The sequence below is a fragment of the Falco biarmicus genome, chromosome 16 (genome assembly GCF_023638135.1).
Source record: "Falco biarmicus isolate bFalBia1 chromosome 16, bFalBia1.pri, whole genome shotgun sequence".
Lineage (NCBI taxonomy): Eukaryota > Metazoa > Chordata > Aves > Falconiformes > Falconidae > Falco > Falco biarmicus.
Window position 1 is genome coordinate 8,603,919 of NC_079303.1, and position 20,970 is coordinate 8,624,888.

At 55.5% G+C, this 20,970-nt stretch overlaps 1 pseudogene; it reads right to left on the reverse strand.

Moving 5' to 3' along the window:
* The window catches only part of LOC130159849 (hydrocephalus-inducing protein homolog), a 98,440-nt pseudogene that overhangs the window by 25,461 nt on the left and 52,009 nt on the right, over positions 1 to 20,970 (reverse strand).

Below are 20,970 nucleotides of genomic sequence, written 5' to 3' on the forward strand. Positions count from 1 at the left end.
TCCTCAGCCCAGCTGTAGCCCAAGCGCCCAGGCAGCCACGGGGGCAGAAAGGGCAAGAGAGGCAAAGAAAACCCAACCAAGAAGTTACGTGTCACACGTTGTCTGTGCTTTACCTTAACAGGCTCGTGCACGGTGACGAACCATTGACAGGGGACCTGGAGCTGATTGTGGAGCTGGACAGTTTCTTCCCGGCACTGCCCACACTGGACAGCGGAGAACTCCAGCCTGTCCCTGGAGAGGCAGAGGGACGGCACAGTCACGTCGGCACGGAGGCGGACATGGAACGTGGGGCCACCTGCTACCTAGTGAAGGACAGAACATCCAGCTGAGAGACCAGGTGACATCTGCGGCTGTGTCCAGCCTGCTGCCTGCCCCAAAAGGTGGTACCTTGATGGGCAGGAGCACGTCCACCTCTCCCAGTGGCAGGTTGGCGCTTTGTGGGTCAAAGCGCACTCTGAATGTCTTAGTCCTGCAGCAGGGCAGGCACTTCACATGGTCCAGATCCACACTGAAACCTTGAACAGATGAAAATAAAGCAGCTGAGATACATCTCATGCCGCTTGTGTGTCACAAGCACGTTAAGGCCACGCGGGTGTCCTGGCTGGCAGCTCTGCGAAAGACCCCCTTGTATCCCCGGAGAAGCCTGCTGCTCTTTCTCCCTTGTCACCGCCCAAGGAGAAAGCGTTTTTGCAGCCAGAATCCAAGGTCCACATGGTAAAAATGAAACCCATCAGCTGAGCTTCAGCAATTCCTTCCTTGGGCATCTCAGGGAAGGAGGCACAGACCTCCCCAAAGGAGAATTTCCAACGAAGGTTCCCCCATGCTGCGGTGTTCCCTGGACAACAACTTAGAGAAGACACCCGACCACCCCTCAGACACAGCAAGTCACCGTTTGATGGGACACAGCCTTGCCTCAGGGCCTGTCGTGGAAGCCTGTTTTGATACACCAGAGGATCTCACAGGCTCTTTTCTCAATAAAGGCTCAACTGAAGGGCTATGACATCATGAAGTCTAAACAATGCACTTCCAAACCACAAAGGGTCCCGTCCGTTTGCAACACGAGCCCACAGAGAGCACAAAACCTCGGCTGTCACTCATGGTAGCCAAGAGCAGAAGATGATGAGAGGTGACCAAGGTGATCAGCCCACCTAGTCCCTGAAATGAGGTGTCAGGGCAGTCCCAGGCAGACCACGTCTCTGGGCACTGCTGGCCAGGAGAATTCAGGCTCTAAAGCACCGAGCAGGGGGCAGTCAGGAAGAAAAAAGCTGTACAAACAGGCACTCAGCCCCCCCACACACCCAGTGACTTAAGCTCATCTGTCAAGCCCACGGGAAGTCCCTCCAGCACTGGTTACCTGTGCCACACAAGACACGTCTATCGGCGAGGAAGGACACAGGCAACCGCCCGGGGTTGGTGATCTTCACAAGGTGTGTGCGGACGGTACCAGGAATGACACAGCCAAAGTCCAGGATGTACTCAGGCAGCTGAACTCTGAAAGGAATAGAGACATTCCTTAAACCACAGCCCGGCTACATTTCCAGGTGGACAGAAGACACAAATAAAGTGGGTATTTGCTGCTGTAAAAACCCAGCTCAAGCCTGTGAAAGCCAAGGCCTGACCACCTGGTAGTAACACTTTGGTAAGTCACGGAGGGTGCAGGTCCTAGGTTTTACCAGCTACCAACGGGACCTCAACATAAAATTGTGTTTAACTGGTCGCAGCTCCTCGGCTACAAAGAGCCACTGTGGCTAAGTCCACCAGACCTCCACTGGCCTCAGTGGAACTGCTAACCTGGTGTACAGCCCAAGCCTGAAATCGCTTCAGGACCTTGCAATGAGATTTGCCTGCACAGGCAATCTTCCCTGCTCTGCAGCCAGGTCTGTCCCCAGAGCAGCCCCGGGAAAGGCAGGAATCGACACCTACAGCGTTCAAGGGCAGCTCCTTTTCCAGAGCAATCCCACTCGGGAAAGCGCATAAGTGGTCTGTTTTGCAGAGCATTTTCTTCCTGAACTGGAGCCTACCGTGCCCCTGCCTCATCAGGAAGGAGCAGAGGGAAGGACCAAGGCACCCAGGCAAGCCCTACGGTCCCACCAGCATCTACACCCCCTGCTTTAGGGTTTCTCAGCCCGTGCGATTCCCTGCTGGCTTTGCTTAGCGTGGCCTGTCAGTTGGAACAAAGATGCCAGCTTTGAGCTGCCTCTTTCAGAGCTGGTCAGCAGGGACGGTGTCTGTGCTGTCTGGAGGGGCTGGATGGTCTGCACTGCACCCCCTCAGCACTAAGAGCAGAACCCAGCATCTGTGGGGAGCTGAGCACCCCAGGGTGGCACTATGAAGTGAGGACACTCGGCTGCTCACAGGGAGCACGTCAGAGCTACCAGGGTCAGACCCTTTCTGCAGTGCCCAGCTACTGCCAGCTCTGCAGACACCAGGAGCTCTCGGGAGCAGGGGTGCACTGCTGGGTGTCACCCTTGGGGCACCTGGAGTCTCTACTAACTTGAGAAGCCTCCGACGAGCACGCTGGTCAAAGGCCGCTTCCTCGGGGGGACCGGAGCTGAGAGCTTTCTGCTGCTCCAGGGCATGTTCCTCTATCAGCAACTGCTCCATCTGCAGCTGCAGCTGCGTGTCCCACTGAGGAAAGGAAAGAGAGCGGCTGGTTAGCAAAGGTCCTGCCCAAGGCACAGGCTTGTCTCTGAGAGAGGATCCCACCCTGATCTTGTTGAGAGGGGCGATGGAGTCCCTCTGCCTCGCTGCTCAGCGTCTGTGACACCTCCTGCTCCCTTAGTCAAGACCTGATCTCAAGGGAAACAAACTCCTGCACCTTCGCCTGCCCAGTCACTGTCACAAAAGCTGATCTGGCCAGACAGACAGCCAGACAAGCCAGGAACCTTCCAGAGCTCCGAGTATTTGCCTGCCCCCCAACCAGTGCCAGAGCAGCTTGGACAGCAGCTCTCTTGGAAAGGGAACCACGAGAAAGCTGACGCCTCTTGGAGATGACCGCTGACAGCACAGCCCCAGGGCGCAGTCAGGCTGCTGCTGGTAAGCTGGGTCGTGAGCAACAAACCCCTCAGCCACGACCCGCAGCTCCTTCAAAGTGCCAGGAACTCAGTCACTTGAGCACGGCCTTCAGGAGCTCTCCCTGAGGCAGTCGGGGAGCTGGTGCATCTGCTGGAGGGACAACAGCCAGAGCTGGGCAGCCCCTGGGGCAACGCTGAGCTGACACATGGTCGTGGCCAGGTGCGGGCAGGGAGGTCCCAAGTGCCAGCAGGGCCCCAGGAAGCCTGCTGCGGGGTGCCCAGGGCTCGAGTGACACAGGGGCAGGGTGGCACATGCCAAATGGGGCTTCTCACCGCGGTGTCCGCATCGTCCCTGGGTGGCTCCGCGGCCGCCGCCTCCCCCAAAGCAACTGCTTCAGCTCGCTGGCTGTCCTTTGCCATCTTTTCTTTGGCCTCTTTGAGGACCTTCTCATATTTTGCATTTCCTGGAGGAAGAAGAGATCCACAAATAGAAGCGTGGACGCCGTGCCAATCCCACTTAAGCTGGGAAGCCCCACTCCCCTGATGCTGGCCTCTCCCAGAAACAAACTCCTTGAGCAATCTATGGGAAGTGGATGCTGCTGCTCCTCTCTGAATCCTGACGTTCACTACCACCCACCTTCCCCTCTACAGAGGAGCATCCCATCCCCTGCAACGCCATGGCAAATCCAACCCTGCCAACATCCCTGCCAGCCCGCGTTACAGCTTCCCCAAGCTTTTCTGCCCAGCCGCCACCTTCCCAGGCCTCCGACAGATATGCTGGCAAGCTCTGCAGGGTGGTTCCTGGGGCAAAGCCCACATGGACTCACCTACTAGAGACTCAGGAAGCAACCCGAGGGTTGAGTGTTGCTCTGACAGCCCTGAAACCTCCAGGCTCAGTGGGGGTGGGGGTGAGCTGCCCTGTGGGCATATGACATGGGGAAAAAGCCAGGGGACCTTCCTGCGGAGCAGAGAGGCAGTGCTCACCGCTGATGTTCCTGGGCAGGTCCAAGCAGATCCTGGGAAGGGTCCCTTCTCCTCTCAGGGTGATGCTTGCTGGTTCCAGGTGACCCACTTGAATCTGCAAAGCCCTGCAGAAGACTCCAGGCACTCCTGGCAGGTAACAGACTTTGAGCACTTGCTCCTTGCCAGGTCCAATGTAACCCTGCAGGGCACGGGAGACAAGAGAGGGAATGCACCAAAGAGCATTTGGTGGGGGGACGGCTCAGGCGACAGACACACTGAGAAGAGAAAACAGCTTCTCCTATGGAAGAAAACGTCAGACAACATGGCCTTCTGGCTTTCTCGTATCCTAAAAGCTCGAGTCTCCTACACCAGGGTGCAGTACGTCCTTCAGAGGGCTCGCAAGGCTGCATTCCCACAGCACAGACCGCCCTTTGCTCAGCAGGAGCGCAGCTCTGCTGCTCACAGCGCTTACCCTCTGCTAGCAAGAGCCAGACTGAATAAAGAAAAGCTCTTTTACCAGCTGCTGTGGAAGACGAGCTAAAGCCCATGCCCTCAGCAGGGCCAGCAGCTCCTCACACTGCACGTCAGTGGTTCCCAGGCTGCTGCTGAAGGGCCTGACTCATTCATCATCCCAACCAAACATCTCCTGCCTGCGTGGTTACACCAGGGGTGCGTGAGCCCATCCAGACTCACAGCGACCTGCAAACATACATCTCTGGAAATGCAGGAGCAGACTAGGACAAATTCTAGGGAAGAAGGTGTTGCTGGGAAGGACATCTCCTCTCTGGGCTTCCAGAAAGGCTCTCCAAGCCTCAGGCTGGGCTCACGCCAGCCACATCGAGAGCAAATGGAAGCAGACAGCAGCATGGCTCTGGGTGACCGGGCACAGACGCAGACGCCTTTGGCTCGCCCTCTGCACGCTGGGCTGGACCCTCGGCTCCCCGCTCCCCTTCACGCTGCAGGGGAAGCCGCTGAGTGGGACAGCTCCTGCCACTTGGTCCCCTGAGCCCGTACTCCAGCGCACAGCGCAGCTGCAGCAAAGGTGAGCCCTGCCAAGCTGCCAGCACCCACGCTGCTGCTGCAGCAGCTGGCTGCACGGGTCCAAGCAGAGCTGCGTCTTCGGAAGCCCGCGGGAAGAGGGCATCAGTGTGTCATCCCTTGTAGGAGACGGGCACGAAAACAATGTGAAAGCCATTTGGCTTCCTCTTCCCCTTGCAAAAAGAGACAAAGGTAAGAACGCTGCTTCAGCTCAAAGACATCCACGCGGGACTAAGAAGCTGGGGCGCCGGGATGCTGCAAACTCCTCTCCTGGCTGTTCCAGCCCTGATCCTCCCTGACCCCCTCGCTGCCCCACAAAACTGCTGCAAAGCAGCAAAGCTGGAGGAGGGACCAATACAGGGGCTGCTAAAATTTCTGGCAAAGCAGCTTCATGCCCAGGCAAGACAGTATTTCAGTCCTGCTTAGTGCTGGCAGGGGGCAGGTGGGGTTTCTTACAGGCAGGGACAGGGAGTACGCCCTGCTTGACCACACAACCTGGGGAAGGTGACCCTCACAAGAGCCTGCACCATCTGGCTCCAGTGTCGGCACAACCACAGAGCTCAGCACTCGGGGTCCAAAGAGCTACCGAAGCCCTCGTGCCTCCCGCCGGCGGCTGCTGCAGGATGCCAGAGCCACCCACCAGCAAAGGCCATGAAGGGGCTCTAGTAGGACCGCGCTTGCTCGACCTTCTCTGCCACGCAGCAGCAGCTGCTTACAGCCCTGGCTCTCCGTGCTGGTTTTGTGGCTCTGTCTTCCTTTTCTTTTTTTCCACCCACCCCACCACCTTTTTTCCCTATAACCCTCTCCTGGGCAGCCTGGCCAGGGTGAATCACTCATGCTACTCACCGTGCTGGGCACGGCCAGGGGCACGCCGAGCGGAGGGCTGTCCGCAGCGGCTGCGCTGGAGCCGAGCACCACGTAGGTGAATCCCATCTTCCCTCTGTTCTGCAGGGTGACCTCCGCTTCCCTGACTTTGTTAAACAGCTGGAGAGAAGACAGAGGAGCGGGAAGTTACAGACGCAGGTCTGCTGCTGGGAGTCTCCTTCCCTTTTCCCTGGCTTGAAAGCACATGAACACAGCGCAGAAGCAGGGAGCGCAGAGGAGGTACAGGCACTGCGGTGTCCTGGGTTAACCTGGGCAACCCCCAGCCACAGGGTACCTCTTAGCCCTACGCAGGAACACTATCGACGGCAGCACGTAGAGGTGCAGTAATAAATAAACCAGGGGATACAAGCCCCCTGCTCTTTAAGGTGTCACCTAACAGCCAGCTGAAACAAAAGAGGAGGCATCGAGGCATTTCAGAACAAGAGGCACCTGCATACAAGTATTTGCAGGCAAAACAGAAGCAAAAGTAGAGACAGACAGGGCAACAGCCAAACAGGGCCAACAGCTGGAAGGGTCTGTGGGGATTTTAACTGAAAAGGAGTGCCAACTGTTCTGGGACATTCTCGCCAGATGCAGTGACTGGAAGCCCAAGTTAACTTCCTCCCTGGTTTATTTTGTTGATTAATCAAGAGCATTAAAAGAAAGCATCTCCTTGGACCTCAGGCTTTAGGAACGGATGGGCGGATGAGGGTCCTGGGGACATGTCCCTTTGGAGATCACCACGGGGTCCCTGCCTGTCCCGGGAGGCAGCGCTCGTTACCTTGAAGAGGAGGAAATCCCAAGTATGGGGCGGTAGAGATGGCCATTAAAAAACAACTCTGATGCAGAATGTATCACCCAAAGGCAGTACTTCCAAGCGACAGAGCCAACAGAGTAGCTGGGAAGGGAAGAGCGCCCGAGACCTCGGTGGGCAGCAACGCGCCGGCGACAGTTCCAAGACAAGGACCTCTGCCAAGAGAAGCGTGCGGTACCTGCAGCCCGCAGTCGATCTCCGTCACGTCAAGGAAGTAGTTGATGAGCGAAGCCTCCCCACTCAGCGCAATCTCGTAGGTCGGGCCTCCCTCCACACTGCACAGCGCCGTGACACGGGCAGCAATGTTTGTGCGGCCAACGAAGGTGAATGTGACGCGCTGGCTCTTGCCCGGCGGCAGCACGCCGTACAGTGGCAGGACATCAAAAACCTGGAGGCAGGGGAGGAGAGACAGAGATGTCGAGCGTGGAAATTGATGCAGAAGAGCAGCCGTGGCTTGGAGCAAAGTACAGATGTGGCTGGAGGGGCCTCTTCATCACAGGCGAGATCACCCTAATCTCATTCTGCATCCATTCCACTTACCGGTGGGAGAGACCCTGGGAAAAATCTTCTCCCATACTAATTAATGTATTAATACACTAAATTAATTTGGGATGTCTCCTGGCAGCAAGACATTCTCTCAGCTGAAGAACTTGCCTTTAAAAACACTTTTTACTGCCTTCAGAAACACACGAGACTTGGAGATGAGAGCCCTTGGAGCTGGGGGTGGACTCCAGCCCAGCTCGTCTGATTCCTGACACTTTTCACTCTCTCTCCGACCCACACACTGCTCTCGCAAAAGCTACTGCAAAAGCTACTGCAAAAATTTCCTACCGAGCACCTGATGAGCAACAAGATGAATACACCCTCCACAGGCGCTGCACAGGCAGGACCCTCGGTCAGCCCTACATGGCCGGTTGCTTCAGCAGCGCTGCGCAACGTGCTGGGAGGGATGCGAGGCCACTCCGTGAGCAGCACTGAGGGCCACCAGTGGCAGCAGGGGCTACGTAACTGTTTGCCACGCTGGGAACGGGGAAGTGAGACAGATGCCCACTTACCTCCTCCGCTCCCGAGGGGAGGGGCTCCACCTCCACAAACCGCATCCTTTCCTGGGTCCTCACCGGCCTCCGACTTTCCAGATCCACAGCAGCGGACGGCAGCAGCTGGAAAACAAGCACCATGGGCTACAGGAGGCAGCTGGCTGGGCTGAGGGGGATCACTGTGCTGCAGGCTCCACCGCCTCATCGAGCCAAGAGCAGCTAAGATGGGACACAGGCACACACCAAGTACGGGGACGCCTGTGCCATTAGCCGAGTGTGGGTCCAAGACCCGTGCGGATGAGACACGAGGTGCAGGTGGAGCCCGTGTCACACCGGCAGGTGGGCTCGGACCCACCGGCTTGCACGAGGAAGCGGGGTGCTCCCAGCACCCTGTCCTGGCAGGGACCTCGAGGGCACGTTGCACCCTCATGCCACCCCAGCTTTGCTCACTCCTGCCCAAGAAACGCACCAAACACCCCACCCCTGGACAGCTCAGGTTCTCCATGACAACAATAGGAATGCAGCTGCAAGCGAGAAGTGTCAAAAAGGGGAAATAAGGACTTCAGAAGTCCTTGGCACAGCTGTCCCATTTCAGGTGGTGCTTAGCTTTCCCCTTGTGCACTCGTCAGTGCTGCAGGGCTGAGGATCGCCATTTCTCTTGAATAACACCATCCTGAAAAAGGCAGCTGAGATGTTTTTCTGCCTTGCAGCAGCTGAGGGCTGGTGTTTAACCTCAGAGGTGCCATCCTTTAAATGGAACCTCGTCCCTGGGCTTCTGACCCCTATTTATAAGCAAGGGCTTTGTGATTGCTCTTGAAGTTTAAGAATACCTGCTGCTTCGGTAACATGAAGGAGGGCTTTGCGCTGGGGCTCTGACATGGGCAGGGTATGTACAGCACATCCTCAGGCCTAACCAGAGGCTACATCTCTCCAAGGAGATAAAGCACTGGGGAGGGCTGAGCCTTCTCACATCTCAGTGCTCTTTCTGTTGTCTCCACATCTTCCAGCCTGCAAAGCTTTGCCAAGGGCATATGCCCAAAGACGCTAACCCACATCTTTCCCAGGCTTATGGTCTCCCACCTCCCCAGGAAGGCTACATGGACATTGCCTTGATACAGTGACACAAGCAGAAGACAACGCTGCAACCCAGATGTATCCTTTGAAGCAATTTTGGATCCTACCTAGCCATATCCCCTTGAATTTCCCTGCTTTATCTGTGCATACATGGCAACAAAGCAGGGCACAAAAATGATTTCATGCTTCTATCTGAAAACATTCAGCCGCGCTATTCTTTATGCCTACCAGGTATCCTTTTTCCTGATTCAGAAAACACGTGCAGAGCTACAACATTACAACCACTGATATTTAGATGTCAGCAGGTGCGACCCCCCTCCTTGAACTTGACACCAACTCCGGCACTTTCAGAACCTCCTGTGCTCTCCTATATCCTTTTTTATTGCCCCAGGAGCAGCCTCTGTCCCACGCGAAGCAAAAGGTGCCATCAGCTCCCACTAGCACCGAGGCCAAGCCCCAAAGCACCGAGGCTCACCAGGAAGGTCAGCAGACCAAAGGCTGTTTCCCATACTAAGAGGAAAAGACAGCGACTTTGTCAAGTCTCCATTTATAAAAAGGCAGCTCTGTGGCCATCGCTGCAATACCGGGGCTCGGGCGAAGGCAGAGACGTGACAACGGGTGGCTCTAGCTGGGGCTGAGAAGGTGGTACATGGAGACCAGTACTGGGCAGGGCTTGACAGAGGAAGGGAACTGGAAGCCTCCACATCACGGTGCAGGTAAAACCCCTCCTTTCACAGTGCAAAAAAAACCCAGCCAAAAAACCCCAACCTCACCACAGGTCAGGAGGACCTGAATGGGCTTCTCCAAACAACACTACCCTACTTGTCCCTCCCCATAAGCCCCGTGTCCAGCTGCTGGCCCTGCTGCCCAGCCCACTCTCAGGGCACATGGCAGCAGGGCAGCAAAAAAGGGACGCTACGCTGGCACCAGCACGGCTTTTTGGTGGCAAGCTGGGGGAGGCAACGCAAAACAGTGAGCGTACAAGAAAATCTACCTTTGCTTCCAGGGAGTCCTCTGCATCTGCTGGCTCTTGGGCAGGATCCCCCACTGCTCCCAGGGCTTCAGCTGGCTCCTCTACGCATCCATCACTGACACTGCTCTCTGCAGAAGCTGAGTGCTCCGAGCAGGCTCCCTCCTCCTTCGGTGGCTGGGGTTTGATGAACAGTTTAGGTGCTGGAGGGCTGAACCTGGAAGAAACCGTAACTTCCATCATGAAGCTGCAGTAGGAGGGAGGAAGACCTGGACAAGCAGCTCCTTGGCAGGACGTGGCCCCTGGGTGGGCACTGGTGCCACCAGCCCAGGAATGGATCCGACCTGGCAGCTCCAGAACCAGGATGCAGCAGGTCAATGCTGGGGGCTGCCCAGGGACAACGCTGGTCCAGCAGTGGCAACTGCTTGCCATGAGGAACTGCAGATATCAGAGGTGAACACCTTGCAGGGAGACAAAAGGACAAACTGCACAAAAAGGTGGGACTGAGACACAAAGGGGCAGATCTGGATGGCGATGCGCCAGCACAGACCCAGCGCCGCAAGGAGGTTTTCAGCTCTTCTAGGTATTTACCCTGAATTCTCCCCTGGGCGGTTACGCACAGCTGCGGGTCAGGACCAGCAGCGGCGATGGCAGGAGCAGGGACGGAGCCCGCCGCCTGCTGTGCCTGAACCCCGACAGAGCCGGCACGAGCCCAGCACGGGACACCTTCGCACACGCAAGGAACACGGGAAGACACGTCAAGCGGCTCCAGGCAGAGACTCGCAATTAAACAGCCCATTGATCCCCGATGAGCACCAAAGCAGCCGCGATTAGTACTTTGGGGAAGGAAACGCTGGTCATTTTTAATCAATCTATTCCAATCGCGACACCGAGATTCAGCTCCCTGCCGTGCCACAGGTACTCCTTGGCTGCAAAACAGCAGCTCGAACCGCACCTCGCGCCACAAAGGCTGCAGCTCTGCTGAAACGAGCTTATAACCGGTGTGGCACGTCCTGATGCCATCATTACCTCCCCAGCAGTTTCTAAACACAAACTGTTGGAGGACAAATTTGGCAAATGGTTCAGCAAAGCAGTTCAACCGCTCGTTTTGCAAACAGAGCCGAGTTTATCCTTTGAGCAACAGCAGCCAGTAAAAAGCATATGAGTTAACGTTTTCAGAATTCCCAAGTGACTCTGACTATGGTCCCTGTATGAAATTGCAGCAGGTGCTCACAGTAGCTCTGCTTGGATTTCCAACGCCACGTGGAGGGACGCGCTCAGGCCATGCCTACCTGCCGCTGTGCCTAGTCGTAAGCGTTCCCCCCGCCGTCAAACACGGCACATTTTTTACAGCTGGGAATTCAGTGCCTTGAACCACGGGCTCCAAACAAAGATTTGTCTTTAGTATCTAAGGCTGGTTTTCATTTCTGGATTACAGGCTCTGCTCTTCATAACCCGGAAGAGATCCCGCCTGACTTGCCCTCCCTACAGCGACATGCAAGAACACGGCTTGGCCCAGGTGAGCCCCTGACAGCCCTCCCTCCGCCTGCTGCTGGGACGCCACGGGGACCCCGAGCAACAGCTCGGCACCATCCGTGGGGAAGAACAAACCAGGGCTGGAGGGGATGAAGGTGCTCGCTCAGCCCTGCAGCGCATCGCCCACCTACGGTCCCACCCACGCAACCTCTGCTCCTCTCAGCCCAGGCACCCGGGTGCATGTTGGGGCGCCCTGATGGGCGACCAAACTGCCCGACACCTCCAGCGGCCGCTGACTTGGGCAGCTCTGTAAGGATGAGATAAATCCAGCTCAGCTGGGACAGTGGTGCTTTTGGGCAGCCTGCAGCTGCACGCTACCTTTCCCTGGCGGCAGGGGAGATGCCCGCAGTGTCAGGCCACCAAGAGGAGCACCTCAACACCCTCCAGCCACGCACCAGCCCACGCACCCGTTGGGTGCCTGGGTCCGGCCGTCATCGCGGCAGCTGTCCCAGAACCGCTCGCTACGATGCACATGGTGAGGAAATGAAACCGCAGCTCTTAGAGTGGCTCGTGATAAATACTGCGGCTGAGTAACAGCTCCCGAGGAGAGGGAAACCCCCGAGATGGAAAATCCATAATCATTTATTAAGGTACCTCTAGTTCTACAGAACAGTTTGAGGCAACTTCACCAGACCGTGGTGCCTAGACAACAACAGTATTTTTCCCTCTAAAGTAGAAGCCCTCTGGGACCCAGCGCTGGGAGATGATGCGATTAGCAAGTCCTGCTGCGGCGAAGCGTGAAGCAGCACAGCCAGGGACTCTTTCCAGTGGGGGAAAGTCAAAACGAACAACAATGAGCATCACATGAAAAGGAAGGGAGTGAGGAACCCGAGGTGTCAACAGAAAGCTGATCTCTATGACACGACATCTTCCTGGCACTGAAGGAAAGGGGGTTGGTCCTGGGAAAGAAGGGCAAGATGATGAGATGTTTGGCATCAGCCCAGGCTTGAGGTAACCCTTTCTCAGAATCAGGACCTTCTGGGCAGCCTCCAGCACTTTCAGAGCAAGGCTGTGAACGCAGGGATGAAGGCAAGGAGCAGAGAGCGGCTCCTCCACCTGCAGAAGGGACCAGCCCCAAAGCAGAGGGGCCAAAGGGCTGCAGAAGTGCCTCCACCAGCATGCTGGAGCAGAGATGAGGAGCCTCCTGACATAAGCAGGTCAGCCTGGGGCTGGAGGGGCTGACAGCAAGGTGTTAACCCCCCTGTGTCCATCTCACCCAACCTGACCACCCGTCAGATGAGACAAAATGGATCCAGGTATTAACAGGGGGGATTCAATGGCAGCACAGGCACACTGACAGCAGGGAGAGAAGAGTCCTTCCTGCTAGGGCCAGGACAGCCTTGTGCCACCCACCATCCGAACCGCTGAGACATTAGGAAAAAAATCATCTCAGCCTGTCTCTTGGTTTCTGAGCCTCCTAAGGACACAGCTTCACACCACTTCCCACACCCACCTCCCAAAATAGAGGAGCTAGAAATCACACCGCTTCTGCAAACTGCGCGTGAAGATTCAGGCAGGATGACGTGACCTTGCCAGCTCAGGCTGTGTGAGAGCCACCACCAGCAGGACAGACACCCCAGAACGGTGATCTGAAGACCCGAGGTCCCTGCAGGTCCTGCCAGCACCAAGGACACGTGCCAGGAGCCACCACCCCTTTGCATTAAATGCAGGAGTTTTAACAGCGCTGAGGCTGCTGCCCTGGTGCGTGGCACCCACACGCCCAGCATCCTTGCCCAGGCCCCCAGGGACCACACGCTGGTGCATCCCTTCGGCACAGCCAAAGCACCGGGGGAAAACAAGCCCCCCAACAAAGCCCGAGCTCTGTCACAGGGCAAAGCACCAGAGACCACGCGCCCCTGAGGCATCTAAACAGGCTTACGGACCCCGACGATGCACTTTGATTTGTCCTGCAGGCCAACAGACGCAGATTAAAAAGGGACTTTGGAACAAGCAAGACAGCTCAAGGGTGTTTGCAACTGAAAACAAAACAATGTGATACAGAAGTAAACTCAAAACCTGCCCAGTGCACCCTGTGGGAACACGCGGCTTGAGCTGGGCCACATGGCCAGCAGCTGGGGAAGGTGGTGGTGATGGTCTGCCCTCGCCAAGAGCAAAAACTAGAAACTGCATTTTGTCCCAATGCCCTGATGACTATTTCTTTGCTAGGATAAATTCCTCTGCTGAGCTAAGATTTGTGCATTTACTGAGCCACCCGTTGACATATAGACCAGGCAGCGCGGAGACAGAGAAGCAACATCATTACAGTGAGATCCGACAGCTCCAACTGTCACTGTGCGTGCCCTGGAAATGACTAACCGCACAGCAATGGCTGGACTGTGTTGCTGATACGATTGCTCAAAGTAGCAGCAGTGACTAAAGAGTAAGGAGGAAAAAATGGGTTGAACAATTAGAAGAAACAAAAAAACCAAACCCACTTTAAGCACAAATAGTCTTGTCCAGGCAGAGAAACAACATTTTTCTCTCCTGGCCAAAATAAATGTGTGTGTCTGATTGATGCTGGGAGTCTCTGGCGATCAGCTCCAGCAAGGTTAGAAGTGTGGACGCTTCAATTCTATCGATCTCGCCTTCACGAGACCCGATGTTTGATTCCCTCGATGTCAGACCAAGTTAGTTTGATCTGATAATTTAGAATAGCAACAGTGCTTAATGTAGACCAGAAATAATATCTGACATGCTGCCCTTCTGCTGGGCTCTTAATGAGCCATCTGAGGTGTTAATAGCCTGGAGACCATCTTCATTTCCAGCCCTGACATGGAGAATCACATGGTGTCTGCTGAGGGACCCAGAGCGAGCACATTACTGCTGAATTAACATGCAGAGCAGAAAAGGGAGCTGTCCTAACGTCCACAGCACTAACGAGCCAGCAAAGGGGCTATGCCAAACCCTCTGGAGCAGGGGCTGCTATCCTGCCAGATGCTCAGCTATCCTGCCAGATGCTCAGGACCCTCAGCTGCTACCAACTCAGAGCTGGGTAACTCAGCGTCTGCCGGAAGAACCTGCAGGCTCAGGTCCAGCAAAGCTAGTTTAAGTGGAGATGGGGGAATTAAAAGCTGAAAACTGATTCAGCAGTCACATTTCCAAAACCCTAAAAAAAAAAAAAAAAAAAAAAAAAACCAAACCAAACAGGCAACTGGCCAATAAGTGGCCCCAGAGGAAATTAATTCCACACAGGCTTTGCTCCAATGTGTGTGTTTCTCTGTTATCATAAAATATATGCATTGTTCTACCATCAACATTAGATTTTTCCCTTAGCTTGTAATTAAACCCTAATCTAATTTACCAGGAGATGACAGGGGCTTCCGAGCAAAGCTTACAGCCCTGTTACTCTTTCCCTGTCCACCTCCTTGCACCTGCTTTTGCAGACTTTCCCCTGCATTTTAGGGTCTGTTCTTGAAGGTGCCGCGCATGAAGGGCCACACCAGACTGGCCGTTCCCTGGTAAGACCCCGCTGTGAACGGGCTACCCCAGTGTCCACAGCTTCTCCCCCAAGCCCTCCTCACCGCCATAGTTAATGCCAGTGCCCAGTCTCCTCTAAGCCAAATTCCAACTCCCTAAACAAAACTGATCTCTGTTATTTGCAATAGCAGCACTTCAACGCGCAGTGGTTAACTTTGCTTGGTTTCCCAGGGCATTATGGAAAAACCAGTTGCTACTGCCATTAAAACCGCCCAGACTAGACTTCTGTACTACGCAGAGAGGCCACAGCGGGAGGAACTGCTAGAAATGTGTTTATAGACATGCTGCAGCACCACTGCAAGAGTGCTCTTGGGCTTGGAAACCACTGACCAGGGCTGGATGCCCTGCCTCCCAGGGATGCTCAGACAAGCGCTCCCACTGACACCTGCAGCTGGACCTACAGCCCCAGCAGAACCTGCCGTTTTGGTGAAAAATGCTGAATCAACTGCACATCGCATTCACAAAACAGCTAACAGACAAAAACTCCCTTCTCCAGGGTGGTGTTTGCCTCAGGCCACCAGGGTCTGCGAGCACAGCTCTCCACAGCAGCTTTCCTTCCCGGGGAACCAGTACGGGGGCTACAGCAAAGCAGCAGCAAGGGACCGGGGCAGCAGCAGGTCCTTCTGGTGGCAGCGCCTATGTAGGCTCTTAGGATGAAATGACAACGTACAGGGTTGGCAGGGATGGAAAACCGGTGATGTTACCGTCCACGTGCCTAAGCGTGGCTTTGTAGCTCCAGAGGCACAGCAGGACTCCAGGGTATGGGCTAAGCAAAAAGCGTTAGTAGTGTCATACAGCCCCAGCTTGGCTGGAGAACATGGTCTCCCCTGCAGCGTCCAACCGGCAGAGATCACCTTTTCCCTGAGCATCTAGCCTGACCACGGCTGGCAGGTGTTATTCCCACCAGGGAGAGTTGAAAGCTGCTTGCCAGATCCCAGGCAAACAGCCTGGGTCTTTGCCAGGTACAGACAGGACACTAGGAAGAGGAGCTTCAAGGAGAGGGCAACGGTGCACATACCTCAGCTGGCTCGCGTGGCCGCCCGTCAGGAATGACCAGTGGTACCGGACGAGAAGCGGGCTGCAGTTGGTCATCTCAATGTAACGCTCCACCTCAGTGTCATTCAAGATGCACCCAAAGTCCACGGCCATGGTCTGGAACTGGAGATTTGGGAAGAAGACTTCTCCCCGAACAGTGACCTGCTCCTCGTGAGGATGCTCGAGCAGCTGTATCTTCAGAGCCTTCTCTGCCACCCAGCTATTCAGATGCTCCTCGTGAGCAGGGTTAAATCCGATGAAGAAATGACGTTCCTCCCCTACCTCCAGCTTCATTGGCTGCAAGGAGATTAAAAAGATCAAACACCAGCGTAATGAAGTCCAAGGCTGGATAGCATGGAACACGTCAATGTCTTAAAGCATGACCTCAGCGTGGGCTTCTCAGCCCACCCTGCACGTTCTTTACAGCGAGTGCCTGACTGCAAGCACCACGCTCTCGTCAGACTATTGCAGGCTCACGTTTCTGCGCTTTGCATCGATACCAGGGGGAAATAAATATTGTCCTACTGAATTCTGGACCCACAGAGGCTCTGGGCTAAACACACAGCCGAACCAGCACTCCGGCAAGCCAGGGCTGCTGCCCTGACTCCAGAGAAACTCCTTTATCCTCACAGCACAAGTGCACCGGCACGGCAGCCTCAGCCTCGCAGGGGCCAGTCACCGGTGCGGCACAGGAACGGTGCCCGCACCTCCACCAGCGCGTGTCCAGCAGAGCCCATGTCCAGCACCTTCCACCACCGACAGGGCAGGTGCCAGGCGACAGTGGGAGGAGCATCCTCAGCCTTCCCGAAGGCAGAGCTGCCCTCACAGAGAGCAAGCTGCTCTTGAGGTTGGCTGAGGACGGCTGCTGCAAGTCCCGGGAGATACCTCTACTCCATGGCTTGCCCAGCCCTAGGTGCCTGCTCCCTTCTCCTCATGGCTTTGAGCCACGAAGTATCTTCCCAACTCGGGTATTTTTGTTTCTTCCAGCAGCTCGCTTCAGATCTGATTGAGTTGGGGCCAGGCTACTGCTGACTCTACAGGAGACCCTGCCAGAGGACCTCCCAACAGGAACGCACCGCCACATCCCTCCTCCTCAAAGCCCACCGCGGGAAGGTCCTGCTCACCTGGACATCTGCAGGGAGGGGCTGCCGGGCCGCATCACAGACTCGGAAGGGTTGGTCTAAGGCCAGGACGACGCCCAGCGGCAGGGAGGACATGTTTTTTAAAGAAAGAGGCTTATGCTGTAGGCTGAGGACGTCACTGGGTAGCTACAGAAAGAGGAGACAAGAAAAAAACAACCTGAAGTGGCCACGCACCTCCCTTCCCTTCCGACGCATTTCAGAGTTTTCAACCCCAAAATTGCACACATCTCTTATTCACTGTCTGTATTAGTTTCTACCCTTCTACAAGGTTTTTCTTTCAGAACGTCAGGTGCTTTTCACGTTTAGAAACCACAGCATCCCCCAGGGGGCCGGGAAACAGTCTCACATACAGACGAGGGAACAGCACCTCGAGAGGAGGCAGCTGCTTGACCAAGGTCAAAAGCAGAAAGTGAACCCAGAGCGCTTGTCTCCAGTTTACCCTCTCTTGGGCAGAATGGCACAAGACGATTTTCACCCCCAGTCATTTCGTACAGCCTTAGTGGCTCCAGGAGCCTCATAAAAGCAGGGATGGCTAGTCAGAAGAGAAAAGCAAGCAGGATTTGGCCTGGAGGAGAGAGCCTGCAGTAGCCTAAGGTTAGCTTGGAACATTTACACGCACAAACAGCCAGCTAGAAACCTCAACGGTCTGGTTGCAACGTGTGTCCTGCTGTCCCTGCTCCAGTGACAAAGTGTCTGTAGCCTCACAGTCAAGCTCAGCCTAAGCTATTTCTTCCTGCTTATGCATCGCTCTGGCCTTCCTGCAGGGTTCACATCAACCAGGCAGTGGTTGGGAAACTAGTTCTGGATGTATCGATATCCAACAGCTGCAGTGTCATAGCACTCGATAAACCAGAGCACGGGGCATCAAGCAGAACACAGGCAGACATCAGGAACCGCTGAAAAGCTTCTCATTAAGTGTGAACCGCCCGCTCACAGGATTTTGTGCTTCTCTGGAAGCCTGGGAACCAGAGGAGAGGCCTGAAAATACAGAAACTAAATAATGGACAATCTTCTCTGTTTCAGACACCGCATTGGAGAGGGAAAGATGATGGAGGAGTCAGGACCCAGAGACTAAAGGGCTCCTGTTTTGCATCGGTGTTGTCATCACTGCAGCTGAGGGATGACTGCAGGTCCTTTGAAGGAGGTGAGGCTGAGGGAAACGCAAAGAGCATCCATGCCAAGAGCAGGGAAGGCAGAGAGAGACAAAAGATGACAGTTTTCCTTCACCAGCCTGAGGAATTGGCAGGAAGCTCCATTTTTCTCAGCTTCCCTGCAGGATCGGCGTTCAGACATCCCCATGCCTTGGAGGAGCCTCAAAAACCTCCCTTCATCCTGACTACACAAATGCGTGTCTCTCTACAAGTGGCTACGATCCCCCCTCAGCGCAGCAGCTGCAATCTCAGCTTTACTTCGCTGAAGTCAGAAAACCATCTCATCACTAAGAATACCCTCACTTACTTCACAAAGCACCTCAGGAAGGGTGAGGAGGGGTTTAGCATCGCTCAGCTGCAGCGATCGGCTCTTCCCCCAGCAGCCCCAGCGCACAAGGCAGCTGTGCAACGGCCACGCTGCGCTCACGGGTCCCACTGCCTCACCTGTGCCCTTGGCGCAGCAGCTCGATCCTGCCTCCACCTCGAGAAGGGCAGAGCTGTGACTGTCCCCGACCCCAGGGCAGCAAAATCACCATCTCTGTGGTAGAACCATCTCGTGGTAACGGCCAAAGCTTGCTCTGGCTCGAATCGATAGCCGAAGCCCCGTGGACTTGGGGAAGCCGTTTAACCATCCCCGTCCCCCCGTGTTTAACGGGCACGCACACCCCGCAGGCTTTCGGCCATCAGCCACGCTCTTCAATGCCAGGATGCAATCCTGAGACTTACCTTCTCCACCCGGAATGCGATTTCTCTGGTAGACACTTGCAGAACGGGATCAACGAACTCACACGTGACGTCCATCTGCATTATCTGTGCCTTCCCCGCCTTGCTCCCCACCACGGCGTGACACAGCAGCCGCTCCTTCACCACCTGCATGCAAGAGTCACGCGTCACCCAAGCAGGTGCTGGCAGGGCATCCACAAAACACGCTGCAGTTGCTAGCCACCCAACCACGGACCCTATTCCTGCCGCAACTTACAGCCACTGCTCTCCTCAATAGCCCCCTCCTCTTGTTATGCTGCATCCTATTTATGAGGGCACTCAGCTAGGCGAGCGATCAAGCCTTCTGCAAGCTGCCACTGAGGCAACCCTTGCAAGCACCTTTCAGATCATTAGGAACAGCAGGAGCTTCATGAAGATTCATTCCACATTTGCTTAAACACCTGGGCCCAGCGGTCCCAGAGCCAAGGAATGTACACCAGGGTTAGCTGGCAGCTCCTCTGCAGAGTTGGATTTCCCCTGGCCTGGAAAGAAGGGCCCGGGGGGGGAGAACACCCCGTGACCCTGCTGAGCTGCCACCCAAGGGTGCTGCCAGACCCGGCTGCCCTTGGGACACCAAGGCTGGCTGAGAGTCTGGGGTGAGCTGGTATGGAAATACCGACAACAAGTCAAGCTGTCAATTATAACGGTCCCTGGGAACACTTTCCCACGTGGATGAACGTCACTCTGACCATCAGGGCTGGCACGCACTGTTTTTTCTCCTCCAGGACTCAGCGCTAGACAAGCCTCTGCCCATGTTTGTCTACAGAGGAAAAATGATGCTGCTCTCAGACTCTCCCTCTCTTCACAGGTTTGGTGCTTGGGTTTTTTTAACTCACTCTTTTCACCAGATCTATGACCTCACATGTTTTCATTTATTTACAGCCTCTGCTCCTAGCCTAAGCGTAACTTATTTTCTCCGCCCTTCCTTTCTGCCTCAGCACACGACACCCTGTAACCTGCCCTCTGCTTCTGAAGCAGCAACATTCCCTTCAGCCCGCATTTTGGTACCAGCGAGCTGGGTTTATGGTGGCTATGGAAACACTGATGGCGGCCAGCAAGGAAAGCAGCCGGTGCTGCCATGGCAACTTGTGGCATTAAAACAGTTTCTGGAAAGCGCTTGCTCCTCTTCCCAAGGCAAATGTCAAGGGGTCGGAAGAAGCCCCAGCGGAGGTGACCTGGTGGGGAGGGCGCAGCCCTCGTGGGGCACCTCACCTGGGGAGTGCTGGAGGAGCCTTCCAGCACCATCTCCACAGTCTTGCCCGGCATCAGCTCTGTCCTCAGCGGTTGAAGCTTAAACACAGGGCAGGCAGGTTTGGGGCTCTGGGAGGAATCTGTGCCCTTGGTGTTACTGATGGCACGGAGACGGTCACGATGGCTGAACGTGGGGAAGCCTTCTGTTGACCAATACAGCTGGTGGGTGCGTCGTCCTCTGTTTGTCATCTTGAAACGGTAACAGCAGCGATCAAAGCTAGAAGACAAGCAGAGATGGAAAATGTTATGGGAGCTGCTATTTCCCAGCGGTCACCCAGCTTCAGCACCCCGATGGCGTTATCTGACCACACGCCCAGCAACAAAACCACCTCTGAAAAGGCTGACCTAGCTCAAAGCTTCAGCCAAAGCCAGACCTCGGCTGGCCCGAAGTTCAGCATCCAGCAGCTGGTCAGTTTGTGTACAGCAAGGAAAAGCTTCACAAAGATCCATCACCTCAGGTACTCGCGAGCAGAGCATCACCCTTTGGTGCTCAGCACTCAGAGGGTTTTCCCAAGGTGCGTCCTGCAGGTCTCCCTGCACCAGGCACGAAGCTGGTCTGCCCTGGCTGCAGGTGGGTGGACGAACAGCTCTGCTGCCATTTCACCTGCCCCTGGGGAGCTGCTGCCTCAGGTGGCTTCCTCTGAAGATGCTACTGGGGAGCTGGCAGGGTGCAGAGACTCATCTGGAGATCTGGGCACCAGTTATCCCACCGTCGGGGCCCATCTTACCCCCCTCACTCCCCCATCTCTTAGGGAGCATCCAACTCTCCCTGCCCCCAACGCATCAGCTGAACAGGGCAGATGGTTTTGTGTCTTCGGAAGGTAAACGCACTGTGAGAACGC